Below are 14,394 nucleotides of genomic sequence, written 5' to 3'. Positions count from 1 at the left end.
CATTTCGTTTTCTTCAAGTATGCAATTGCTCCAACACTGTATAAGTATATTAAAAAACAAATCTACATTTGCTTATTTAAGTCCTTTTTTGTAGACCTGCATTTTACCGTTAAAATTTAAGAGTAAACATATTTGTGGATTAGAATTTAGTATATTTGTTGATTTTCATTAATGTTATTCAATGGATATTAACATAGCAAGTTATTTCGGGAATTTTGAACTTTTTTAGGAATTTTGAACAGCTGCCTAGGGAAATACTGTTTGAAGCATAGTGGGGAGCCGTGCTGGTAACACTGCGGAGTGCAGATCTTCAGACAGAGCTCTTCCACCAAACCTTGTGGTTATATCTGCTCAATTTGTAACATCAGCGTCAGAATAACTGAAAACTCCTAAAATAAAGGTAAGATAAAGTATCTGTGCTTGCAACGTCTATATATGCAATTTCAGTAGTTATTTTCATGATTTTACTTGGAATGGAAAAGTTTAGGTAAAAGCCGGCAATATTTTCTAAGTTGCCAATAAGACTCCAGCCAGCCATTTTCTAAGGAAAAACAATTTTGGGTTTTTTCATGCAAAAATGGCAAAAATGATAGGGCGCTAAAGAACCTAAAAATACCAACCTAATGTAAACTAGGGGTGTTTACTTGTTACAATTTTGCTGTATTATCTATGGAGGGAGGGGGCCAGTATTGTCTTGCCCTATAAGTCGTAATTTGATCAGTTTTGTATTTATCATTTGCCCGTAGTGTTTATGGGGTTCAGTAATAAAGAGAATGAAGAGCTCTTTTAAAAAAATGTAGCTTACAATTTCACGGGCATTGGCTACTTATAAAATACCCAAAAGCCTAGAACCTAAGGCCAGCGGCCTGGCTTAAGGGTAAGCTTAAATTCGGCAATTTTCTCAGGCAATTTGCTTAGGTAAGTATGCAATACAAATCTTAGATAAGGTGAAATGTGAAGGCAGTTTTATGCAATACAAATCTCAGATAAGGTGAAATGTGAAGGCAGTTTTCATGGTTTTACACGAAATAGAAGAGTTTACGTAAGAGCCAGGGCCTTATGCCAGCACCCTAAGGGGTAAGTTCAAATGCTGCCAGTAACATTCATATTTGCGATTTTAGTAAGTTTTTTATTTTTTTATTTTTACACAAAACTGTTAAACGTAATTTTCGTATTCAGTTGCACAGAATTGCATGAACTATCGGCATTTGAAGGTGCCAAATCTCGGGAAAATTTAATTGATAAGGCATTGTCTTGTTTAAAATACCTGCGCATTTAAATGCTCAAATTTAAATTATTTGTAAACCTTAAAATAACCGTGATTAATTTTTTTTCCAGAAAACCTCCCAACAGGCGATTAGACTGCGCTCTCCCACCAAACCATATAATTTATAACTTCGGGAAACTTCTAAAATAAAGGTAAGATAAAGTAATTGTATTTGAAGGCGTAAAATTTTTTAGTTAAATGTGAAGGCATTTAAAATAGCCCTCCTGGGCCTTTTGTGTAGGTTTAGGGGTGACTCCGGGGCCTCTTTTATATCTTAATTTCGGCTATTTTTTTTTAGGCGACTTGCATACTCAATTGCATGGGATTCGATGCAACGCCCATATATGCAATGTCAGCAGTTATTTTCATGGTTTCACACGAAATCAAAAGTTTGCGCAAGACCCCACGGCCCTAGGCCAGTACCCTAGCTTCGAGGTTAATTCAAATACGGTCATTCTCTTATGCCATTTGCATATTCCACTGTAAAGGATTGCATGCAACGTCTGTACATGCAATTTCAGTAGTTATTTTCCTGCATTTACATGAAATAGATGAGTTTAGGGAGACCCTAGGACCTAGGCCAGCACCCTACGGGTTAGTTCATGTGCAGTCATTTTCTTAGTCCACTTGCATATTCATTTGTATAGGATTGCATACAATGCGTATATACGGAATTTCAGTAGTTATTTTCCTGGTTTTATCCGAAACAAGAGTTTAGATAAGAGCCTAGGACCCTAGGTCAGCACCCTAGCTTAGGGGTTACATTGGTAATTCTATGTATTAGCTCCGCGCCTGTTTTTACCTTTTCAACTGGTTTTTTCTACACTTTTAGGGGTCCTGATACTGGCGGTGCATCCGTTTGTTGTTGGGCAAATGGAATGTCCCTTCGCTGTGTTTAGTACTGGCCCAGGGCGGTTGGGTACCCATACGTTAACAAGTTATTGCACTTGCCGGACGGGATATGAACCGTCTTGTGAAGATCGGGTATGAAAACCCCTTGATGGATGGACTTTGGGGGTTAATTACAGGTTAGACACGAGCGCCAAAAATGAAAGGTAAATTCATAATTAGCAATCAAAAAACTGTAGACAAAGTCAAGTTATAGTGCTGTCGGCGACGCGGAGCTACCCTATAGTTCTGCCGTTAGATCAATTGAGGTCATTCTTTTAGGGCACTTGCATATTCAATTGTATAGGATTGCATGCAATCCCGGTATACGGAATTTCAGTAGTTATTTTCCTGGTTTCACACAAAATAGTTTAGAATAGAACCTAGGACCCTAAGCCAGCACCCCTAGCTTAGGGGTTAGATCAATTGAGGTCATTCTCTTATGCCACTCGCATATTCCAGTTGTATAGGATTACATGTAATGCTTATATATGCAATTTCAGCAGTTATTTTGTTGGTTTACACAAAATAGAAGAGTTTAGGTTGAGCCTAGTACTCTAGGGCCAGCACCCTAACTGAGGGGTTAGTTCAAATGTGGTCATTTTCTAAGGCCACTTGCATATTCACTCTCAAAGGATTGCATGAAACACCTCTATATGCAATTTCAGCAGTTATTTTCATGGTTTCAAACGAAATAGAAGTTTGAGACCCTAGGACCCCAGGCCAGCTCCCTAGCTTAGGGGTTAGTTCAAATGTGGTAATTTTCTTAGGTCAATTGCATATTCAGTTGTATGGGGTTGCATGCAACATCGATATTTCAATAGTTATTTTCATGGTTTTTACACAAAAGAGAAGAGTTGAGGAGACCCTAGGTCAGCATCCTAGTTTTCGGGTTAGTTCAAATGCGGCCATTTTCTTAAGCCACTTGCATATTCAAATGTATAGGATTGCATGTAAAGCCTATATATGCAATTTCGGTCATTATTTTCATGGTTTCACACAAAAAGTTTAGGCAAGACCCAACGACCCTAGGCCAGCTCACTAGCTTAGAGTTAAGTTCAAATGTAGTCATTTTCTTAAGCCACTTGCATATTGCATTGTATAGGATTACATGCAATGCCTGTACATGGAATTTCAGCAATTATTTTCCTGGTTTACGCAAAATAGTTCCGATCAGGAGCCTAGGACCCTAGCCCAGCACCCTAGCTTAGGGGTTAGTTCAGATGTGGTCATTTTCTTACGCCACTTGCATATTCAATTGTATAGGATTGTATGCAATAGCTATATATGCAATTTCAGTAGTTATTTTCCTGGTTTCACACAAAATAAAGTTTATGCAAGACCCAACGACCCAAGGCCAGCACACCAGCTTAGAGGTTAGTTCAAATGTGGTCATTTTCTTAGGCCACTTGCATATTCAGCCATGTAGGATTGCATGCAATTCCTGTATACTGAATTTAAGTAGTTATTTTCCTGGTTTCACACAAAATAAAGAGTTTAGAGAAGAGCCTAGGACCTAGGCCAGCACCTAGCTTTGGGGTTAGATCAGTTGAGGTCATTCTCTTAGGCCACTTGCATATTCCGTTGCATAGGATTACACGCAATGCCTATATGAAGAGATTCATTAGTTATTTTCTTGGTTTTACTTGAAATAGATGAGTTTAGGGAGACCCTAGGACCTAGGCCAGCCCCCTACCTTACGGGTTAGATAATGTGCAGCCATTTTCTTAGTCCACTTGCATATTCAATTGTGTAGGATTACATACAATGCGTATATACAGAATTCCAGTAGTTATTTTCCTGGTTTCATCCGAAACAGGAGTTTAGATAAGAGCCTAGGACCCTAGGCCAGCACCCTAGCTTAGGGGTTAGATCAGTTGAGGTCATTCTCTTATGCCTCTTGCATATTCCACTGTATAGGATTATATGGAATGCCTATATATGCAGTTTCAGCAGTTATTTTGTTGGTTTACACAAAATAGAAGAGTTTAGGTTAAGAGCCTAGTACTCTAGACCAGCACCCTTGCTTAGGGGTTAGTTCAAATGTGGTAATTTTCTTAGGCCACTTGCATATTCACTTGCAAAGGATTGCATGCAACGCCTGTATATGCAATTTCAGCAGTTATTTTCATGGTTTCACACGAAATAGAAGAGTTTAGGGAGACCCTAGGCCAGCGTCCTATTTTTTTGGGTTAGTTCAAATGCGGCCATTTTCTTAGGCCACTTGCATATTCAAATGTATAGGATTGCGTGTAATGCCTATATATGAAATTTCAGTAGTTATTTTCCTGGTTTCACACAAAATATAGTTTGAGACCTAACGACCCTAGGCCAGTACACTAGCATAGGGGTTAGTCCAAATGTAATCATTTTCTTAAGCCACTTACAAATTGAATTATATAGGATTGCATGCAATGCGTGTATACAGAATTTCAGTAGTTGTTTTCATGGTTTAACACAAAGTAGAAGTTCTTGATAAGAGCCTAGGACACTAGGCCATTACCCTAGCTTAGGTATTAGATCAAGTGACTTCATTCTGTTAGGCCATTGCATATTCCATTGTATAAGATTACAGGCAATGCCTGTATGGAATTTCAGCAATTATTTTCCTGGTTTTAAACAAAATGAGGTTCAGTTAAGAGCCTAGGACCTAGCCCAGCACCTAGCTTAGGGTTTAGTTCAGATGTTAATTTTCTTGGGCCACATGCAAATTCAATTGTATGGTTGTATGCAATATATATATATATATTATATATTTCTTATATATATATATTCAATATATATAGGCATATATATGTATGTATATATATATATATATATATATATATATATATATATATATATATGTATATATGTATATATGTATATATTATATATATATATATATATGTATATATATATGTATATATGTATATATGTATGTATGTATATATATATGTATGTATGTATATATATATATATATATTATATATATATATATTATATATATATATATATATATATATATATATATATATATATATTATATTATATATATTATATATAAATATATATATTATATATATATTTTATATATATATATATATATATATTGTATATATATCTATATATTATATGCCTATATATATTATATATATTGCATGTATATGTATATATATATAATACATATATAAATTCCTTGTTTCACACGAAAAGTTTGGCAAGACCCAACGACCCTAGGCCCAGCACACTAGCTTAGAGGTTGGTTCAGATGTGGTCATTTTCTTAAGCCACTTGCAAATTCAACTATATAGGATTGTATGCAATGCCTGTATACAGAATTCCAGTAGTTATTTTCCTGGTTTCACACAAAATAGAAGAGTTTAGAGAAGAGCCTAGGACCCTAGGCCAGCACCCTAACTTTGGGGTTAGATCAAATGTCATTCTCTTAGGCCACTTGCATATTCCATTGGATAACATGCAATGCCTATATTTGCAATTTCATTAGTTATTTTCCTGGTCTTATATGAAATATGAGTTTAGATAAAACCTAGGACCCTGGGCCAACAGCCTAGCATGGGGTTAGATCAGCTGAGGTCATTCTCTTATGCCATTTGCATATTTCATTGTATAGGATTGCATGAGGTGCCTAAATATGCAATTTCAGCAGTTATTTTGTTGGTTTACACAGAATAGAGTTCAGGTAAAGAGCCAAGTACTCCAGGCCAGCACCCTACCTTAGGGATTAGTTCAAATGCGGTCATTTTCTTAGGCCACTTGCAAATTCACTAACATAGGATTACATGCAACGTCTATATATGTAATTCCAGCAGTTATTTACCTGGTTTCCCACGAAATAGAAGAGCTTGTGAGAGGTGCTAAAAATAGAGCGGTTGGACATTTACTGCTAGTTTGAGTAAGCAGGCCGCTTATAAAGTGGCGTGCAGATGTCAGTACAAAGACACGTGGAATACAGGTGACCCGAGGTAAATTGTTCTGAATGTGAAACAGACGGGTAAATACAAATAACATGTCAAAAATAAATTACAGGAATGGACACAATAATGCTCTGACACATGTAAAACATAAAAGGGCACAAATGGATAAGAAACATACACATTTACATAAATAAAACATGGCTAATTAGCCTGACCTAAGTTCATGGGAAGGCACCCAAGAAAACGGGAGGTTCACTGGAGAAAACCAGTTGAGCGGGGACTTTACAAGCTTAGCTAAGACACGACGACCTGGGCCAGTACCCTAGCTTCGAGGTTAGATCAAATGCGGCGGCATATTCACTTGCGTAGTATTGCATGCAGTGCCTATATATTTAATTTCAGCAGTTATTTTCATGGTTTCACACGAAATAGAAGAGTTTAGGAAGGAGCCTGGGATCCTGAGGCCAGTACCCTGGCTTAGGGGTTAGTTCAAATGCCAATTTCTAAGCCACTTGCATATTCAGTTGTATGGGTTGCATGCAATGCCTATATATTCAATTTCAGCAGTTGTTTTCATGGTTTCACACAGAAATGAGTTTAGGTAAGACCCCACTACGACCTTAGGCCAACACCTAGCTTAGGGGTTGGTAGAAATGTGGCTGTTTTCTTGGGCCACTTGCATTTATCAGTTGTATAGAATTGCATAATCATCTATATATGCAATTTCAGTAGTTATTTTTATGGTTTCTCATGAAATATTAGAGTTTAGGTAAGACCTTACAGCCTTAGGTCAGCAACCTAGCTTAGGGATTAGTTCACATGTGATCATTTCCCTAAGCCAATTACATATTCCATTGTATAGGATTGTATGCAACATTATATATGCGATTTCAGTACTTATTTTCATGGTTTCATACGAAATAGAAGAGTTTAGGTAAGACCCAAGGACCACAGGCCAGCAGGGTTGGATCAGTTGAGGTCATTCTCTCATGCCACTTGCGTATTCTATTGCATAGGATTTCATGCAACGCATATACAGTATATATATTCAATTTCAGCCGTTTTGTTGGTTTACACAAAATGGAGTTCAGAGGTAAAGAGACTAGGACCCTGAGCCAGCACCCTTACTTGAGGGGTTAGTTCAAATGCTGTCATTTTCTTAGGCCATTTGCATATTCAGTTGCATGGGGATTGCATGCAATGCCTGTATAATACAATTTCAGCAATTATTTTCATGGTTTCTGGGAAATAGATTTTAAATAGAGCCTAGGACTCTAAGCCAGCAGCTAGCTCAGCGGTTAGATCACTTGGTCATTCTCTTATACAACATATTCCATTGTATAAGTTTCATGCAATGCCTATATATACAATTTCAAGTTATTTTCCTTTTACACAAAAATAAACGAGTTTAGAGTTGGAAACCTAGGACCTAGGCTAGCACCCAAGTTTAGGGGTTAGTTCAAATACTGTAATTTTCTTAGGCCTCTTGCATATCCACTTGCATAGAATTGCATGCAAAGCCTGTATATGCAATTTCAGCAGTTATTTTCATGGTTTCACACGAAATAGTTCGGGAAGACCCTTCGACCCTATCTTAGGGGTTAGTTCAAATGCAGTCATTTTCTTAGGCCACTTGTGCATATTCAGCTGTATGGGATTGCATGCAGCATCTATAAAAGGCAATTTCAGCAGTTATTTTCCTGGTTTCTCACGAAATGGAGGTCAGCTAAGACCCTATGACCCTAGGCCAGCAACCTAGCTTAGGGACTAGTTCAAATGTGATAATTTCCCTTGGCCACTTGCATATTCAATCACATTGTATGCAAATATCTATAATTCAGTACTTCTTTTCATGGTTTCACACGAAAATAGAAGTTTAGATAAGAACCTAGGACCTAGGCCAGCAGCCCTGTATGAGGTTGGATCATTTGAGGTCATTCTTCTATGCCACTTGCATATTACATTGTACAGGACTTCATGCTATGCATATATATGCAATTTCAGCAGTTATTTTTGTTGGTTTACACAAAATAGAAGACTTCAGGTTAAACCTAGACCTTAGGCAGCACCCTTCCCAAAAGGTTAGTTCAAATGCAGTTATTTTCTTGTGGCCACTTGCATGTGCAGTTGTATAGGATTGCATGCAGTGCCTGTATATGCAATTTCAGTAGTTTTTCATGATTTCTGGGAAACAGAAGTCTAGGTAAGACCCTTTCACCCTAGGCCAGCACCCTAGCTTAGGGGTTAGTTCAAATGTGGTCATTTTCTAAAGCCACTTGCATATTTAGTTGTTTTGTATTGCATGCAATGCCTATATATCCAATTTCAGCAGTTATTTTCCTGGTTTCACACGAAATAGAAGTGTTTAGGTAAGAGCCTAGGATCCTAAGAGCCAGTACCTAACATGGAATTTAGTTCAAATGTGGTATTTTTCTTAGGCCACTTGCATTATCAATTGCATAGGATTGCATGCGTCTATATATGCAATTTCAGTAGTTATTTTTATGGTTTCACACGAAATATTAGAGTTTAGGTAAGACCCTACACCCCTAGGCCAGCAACCCAGCTTAGGGATTAGTTCAAATGTGATCATTTCCCTAGGCCACTTGCATGTTCCATTGTATAGGATTGTATGGAACATCTATATATGCAATTTCAGTACTTACTTTCATGGTTTTACACGAAATAGAAGAGTTTAGGTAAGACCCAAGGACCACAGGCCAGCAGGGTTAGATCAGTTGAGGTCATTCTCTCATGCCACTTGCATATTCCATTGCATAAGATTTCATGCAATGCATATACAGTATATATATGCAATTTCATCAGTTATTTTGTTGGTTAACACAAAATAGAAGAGTAAGAGTTCAGGTTAAGAGACTAGGATCCTTGGCCAGCACCCTTACTTTGGGGTTAGTTCAAATGCTGTCATTTTCTTGAGCCATTTTTATATTCACTTTACATAGGATTGCATGCAATGCCCTGTATATGCAATTTCAGCAGTTATTTTCATGGTTTCACGTGAAACAAAGAGTTTAAATAAAAAAAGCCCTAAGGACACTAAGCCAGCAGTCTAGCTCAGAGTTAGATCACTTGGTCATTCTCTTATACCACTTATATTCCTTTGTATAAGTTTCATGCAATGCCTATGTATATATGCAATTTCAGCAGTTATTTTCTGGTTTACTTTACAAAATAAAAGTTTAGGTTAAGGGGCTAGGACCTAGGCCTTGCACCTAACAGGGTTAGTTCAAGTACAGTAATTTTCTTGAGCCACTGCATAGGATTGCATGCAAAAGCCTGTATATGCAATTTCAGCAGTTATTTTCATGGTTTCACATGAAATAGTTTAGGAAGCCCCTTTGACCCTAGTGTAGGGACTAGTTCAAATGCAGTCATTTTCTTAGGCCACTTGCATACTCAGTTGTATAGGATTGCATGCAATGCCTATATAGACAATTTCAGCAGTTATTTTCCTGGTTTCTCATGAAATAGAGTTTAGCTAAGACCCTACGACCCTAGGCCAGCAACCTAGCTTAGGGGCCAGTCAAATGTGATCATTTCCCTAGGCTACTTGCATATTCAACCGCAAAGGATTGTATGCAACAACTATATATGCAATTTCAGTACTTATTTTCATGGTTTCACATGAAGTAGAAGTTTAGATAAGAACTTAGGACCCTAAACCAGGAGCCTAGCTTAGGGCTTAGATCATTTGAGGTCATTCTCTTATGCCACTTGTATATTCAATTGTATAGGATTTCATGCAGTGCATATTTATGCAATTTCAGCAGTTATTTTGTTGGTTTACACAAAATAGAAGAGTTCAGGTTAAGAGCCTAGGACCCTTGGCCAGCACCCTTGCTTAGGGGTTACTTCAAATGCTGTCATTTTCTTAGACCACTGGCATATGCAGTTGTATAGGATTGCATGCAATGCCTGTATATGCAATTTCAATAGTTATTTTCATGATTTCACACGAAACAGAAGAGTCTAGGTAAGAACTTTCCACCCTAGGTCAGAACCCTAGCTTAGGGGTTAGTTCAAATATGGTCATTTTCTTAAGCCACTTGCATATTTAGTTGTATAGTATTGCATGCCATGCCTGTATATGCAATTTCAGCCGTTATTTTCCTGGTTTCACATGAAATAGAAGAGTTTAGGTAAGACAGTACACCAACATACATAGCACCCAACAGGGTTAGTTCAAATGTGGTAATTTTCTTAGGTCACTTGTATATTCAATTGCATAGGATTGCATGCAATGCCTATATACGGAGTTTCATAAATAATTTTCCTGGTTTTACACGAAATAGAAGAGTTTAGATAAGAGCCTAGAACCCTAGACCAGCAGCCTAGCTTAGGGGTTAGATCATGGTCATGCTCTTATACCATGCCTTATTCCATTGTCATAAGTTTCATGCAGTACCTATATATACAATTTTCGGCATTTATTTCTGGTTTACACAAAATAAAAGTTTGAGTTAGAAGCACAGGACCCTATTACCCACCTAAACTTAGGGTTAGTTCAACTACAGTAATTTTCTTAGGCTACTTGCATAGGATTGCATGTAAATCCTGTATATGCAATTTCAGCGAGTGTATTTTCATGGTTTCACGAAATAGAGTTAAGACCCTTCGACCTTAGGTTAGGGTTTAGTTCAAATGCAGTCATTTTCTTAGGCCACTTGCATAGGATTGCATGTAAATCCTGTATATGCAATTTCAGCAGTTATTTTCCTGGTTTCACACGAAATAGAAGAGTTTAGCTAAGACCCTACGACTCGAGGCCAGCACCCTAGCTGAGAGGTTAGTTCAAATGCCGACATTTTCTTAGGCCACTTGCATATTCAATTCCATAGGATTGCATGTAACAACTATATATGCAATTCCAGTAGTTATTTTCCTGGTTTTACACGGAATAGGTTATGATTGCAGTCAGTTGTCCAAATGTGGCCATTTTCCATTCATAGTGATTATATGCTTACCAATTGGTTGCATTTTTCTCAGTTTTAAGGAAAGGTCCGTTTGACCCCCAAATTTGCAGTTGGTTTGGTTTAAGGTCAAAGGGTGTTGTATGGGCATATGGTATATAGACTCATAGATGGATAGGTACAGATTAATGACTTATATTCATGTCTTATGCAATAAAGTATAAATATGATTTGACACTTGATGGTATATTGCCCCTTCCACCACAAACTGGCATAGTTTATTGAGTTTGAACAGAACTTTCAGACTGAATTGTCACAAGTCCAATTAGGCAGCTGGTCATTTGCTTTCACAAATAATCTGTCTTAAGTGCTTTTGACGTCTTGCCCGTGTTGAATGGTTCCCAGCGTTGCATTCTCTTAATTTTAGTTTAGCTCACAGTCTGGATATGTCTTCTCTCCATGCTGTGAGTTTCGTCAACTTTCGTATATTATCATAAAGCAAGGTTTTGAAAACGCAGTAAATTATTTTTCCAGGCACAATTAACGTATTTGAAAGCTGTAAAGTTAAATTTGGAATGGAAGTATTTGTAAATATTTCATCAGTATATTTGAAAGGTCAGTATTAAAGAGGCTTTAGAACGAAATCTTTTGAGTAACTGAAAATTTGTTCCCTGATTTTGTATTTTGTAAACATTTCTTATTGCATATGAGCGTTTGAGGATAATGACTTAGTGTGTATTCAAATACAAGTATGAATAATTTTAATTGTCCATTTATAGACAATTACTGGTTCCTTTTCATTGAACATGAATCTTCAGTTCATTGGAGTGCTAACTAAAGTCGCTCTCTCTCTCTCTCTCTCTCTCTCTCTCTCTCTCTCTCTCTCTCTCTCTCTCTCTCTCTCTCTCTCTCTTTTCCACAGCTCCTTTTGTTCATTTTACATGAGAATAACTGTTAAAGCAGGACTGAAATATTCTCTCTCTCTCTCTCTCTCTCTCTCTCTCTCTCTCTCTCTCTCTCTCTCTCTCTCTAGGAAATCTGCTCTTTTTCAAAGACACTTTGAACTGTCCTTTATACCAAAATATTTGCTGTATCATTGTTCTTTCTCTCTCTCTCTCTCTCTCTCTCTCTCTCTCTCTCTCTCTCTCTCTTCTATATTTCTCTCTCTCTCTCTCTCTCCTTTATATTTTTTTAGCTTCCAGTATTGCGATATTACAAAATGTTTATTTCTTTGTTCCTTTGAAAACTCTCTCTCTCTCTCTCTCTCTCTCTCTCTCTCTCTCTCTCTCTCTCTCTCTCTCTCTCTCTCTCTCTCAAAACTGTGTAATGACAGACTTGACTTCTCTTCATTGAAAAATAATTTTCTAATAAAACCTTTAAACCTTTAATATGTTATAGTAATGTTATAGTAATGAATGTTATAGTCATGTTTTTATATCTTTATTTTACAGATTGATCCTGATATCCTGATGATCAGCAGAGAGAGAGAGAGGGAGACAGGACCCAGTGATATCAAAGAACGAGGAGAGGCAAGGATCATGATAACCTTCGAAACCTAAATAAGATGCCGGTAATCAGGGCAGTTAAAAAAAACTTTTCTGGACGCCTCAACTTAACACACAAATTTTAGAATTTTTAATTTTTTTTTTTTTTTTTTTTTTTTCGTGGAGCTGCGTGGGTGCAGCCGGATCTGAACCTGGCTGGGGTTGAGGCAGGTGTGGTGTCGCTTCTATTTTGTAAATTTCTCATTGTAATGCTGCTTTTCTATGTATTTTATATTATGTAATTCTCATTGTAATGCTTTATGTAAAATAAATTATCAAATTTTCATAATTATTTCATTACCCTGAGGAACTGAATGGTAATTCCTCATTTTTACCTGTATCAAGATCAATATGGTGGTACTGAATGATAATCAGACTAGAATTAAAGTTTATTTAACCAAAGGTCACACATTCATTATTTAACCAAAAGGTCACACATTCATCATAGGACATACAGAGAGAGAGATACAGAACTGGCTGCCCAAGACAGCATATAGAGTTACTTCTGTGACAGCTCACTAGAGACTGACGGACTTTCTAAGTCCACCTTCTATATATATACACCAGGGAAGGTTGCCATGAGTTGCCAGCTTGGGTATCTCTAGACGAATTTTTGGAGATAGTTGAAATTTAGAGGTTAGATGGGCCGAGAAACCAGCTAGTCCGGTAGATAGGGGAGGTTGGGAAGCCTTTATCGCCTCCTCCGCGACTGCCCGGGGAGATGAGATCCCCAACTCCTGAAGAGAGAGAGGTGCTGAGTAATGCTACCATATACACTGCAATAGAACCCTGGTTGCTGGCTATTACTGCTTAGTATTGTGGTAATTGAGAATACTGAAAGCTGTTACTAATCCTGATGTAATGTTACACTAGCACAGAAGTTACTATGTAAGGAGGGCTCCTGTTTACTGCTTAGTCATGCTGTGCTAATGGACTATGCAATGAAGTCAAGGAGTTTTCTGAAAGGTACATAGAGAAAAGATGATTGTTTTTGAAAGAAACATTGGGAAACCTTACAAATATTCAGAACCTTAGAGAGAGACAATACTGTGAAACGGAAATTTCTGGAACTGGGACTGAAATAAAAAGTGGAAAATAAGGTGTTTTCAAAAGTTAATAGAAACCTAGGAAAAGAACCTGTTTTTTCAACTGTTAAGGAAAGCATTGATAAACGGAGAGAGAGAAGTAATTAGTGAAGGGATCTAGAAAAGGTGTGTGTGTATACACAGAAATAGAGAGCATAGTATCTAGGAATGGGATATCTTTGGGGGGGGAGAGGAGGGGGGGGATGGTTTTTATAGAAGTGTGTTGTAAGTAGGGAAAGATAAGGACAGAGACATAGAAATATATAATGGAAGAAGGACAGAGAGCTCAGTATAGAAACGTGGGCAGAGGAGTTGCGTGTGGGCAATAAAATAAAGAGAATAGGATTTAGAAACATATGGTTTTCAGAGTAAGAAGGGGTGAAGAGAGGAGAAGAAAGGAGAGAGAAGTATCGACTAATTGTGTGTGGGGTAAAAGAAAAGGTTTTACATGTATAAGAAAGGAAAGGACGCTATATTTTTTTTTTTTTTTTTTAAAACAACTGGGGAAAATGCCGAGGGATTGAGTGGTTAGAGATGTATTTTGTGTAAAGAATATGGATTTTTTTGGCATAAAGATTGGGGAGAATTACAGAGAAAAAGACAGGTTGCAAACGTTTTTTGAGCATGAAAAATAACGCTGTTTCTTTTATAAAGGCTGGGGGAAAATTGCAGAAGAGAAGAGAGTTTTGTGCAAGGAAAATGAGGCTATTTCAGTATGAAGGTTCTGGAAAATTGTAGAGACAAAAGACAGGTTGCAAACGT

General features: G+C 37.3%; 1 long non-coding RNA gene across 1 annotated transcript; it reads left to right on the top strand.

Annotated features, from left to right (window-relative positions):
• Positions 1–280: 280 nt before the first annotated feature.
• Positions 281–12,477, top strand: LOC136833881 (uncharacterized). The gene is made up of 3 exons (XR_010851610.1): positions 281–400; positions 1,339–1,419; positions 12,455–12,477. It is a non-coding gene; the product is annotated as an uncharacterized lncRNA (long non-coding RNA).
• The last annotated feature ends 1,917 nt before the right edge of the window (positions 12,478–14,394 follow it).

Source organism: Macrobrachium rosenbergii, chromosome 52, assembly GCF_040412425.1.
Source record: "Macrobrachium rosenbergii isolate ZJJX-2024 chromosome 52, ASM4041242v1, whole genome shotgun sequence".
Taxonomy (NCBI): Eukaryota; Metazoa; Arthropoda; class Malacostraca; order Decapoda; family Palaemonidae; genus Macrobrachium; species Macrobrachium rosenbergii.
Note: the sequence above shows the minus strand (reverse complement) of the source record. Positions and strands in the feature narration are given on the sequence as shown.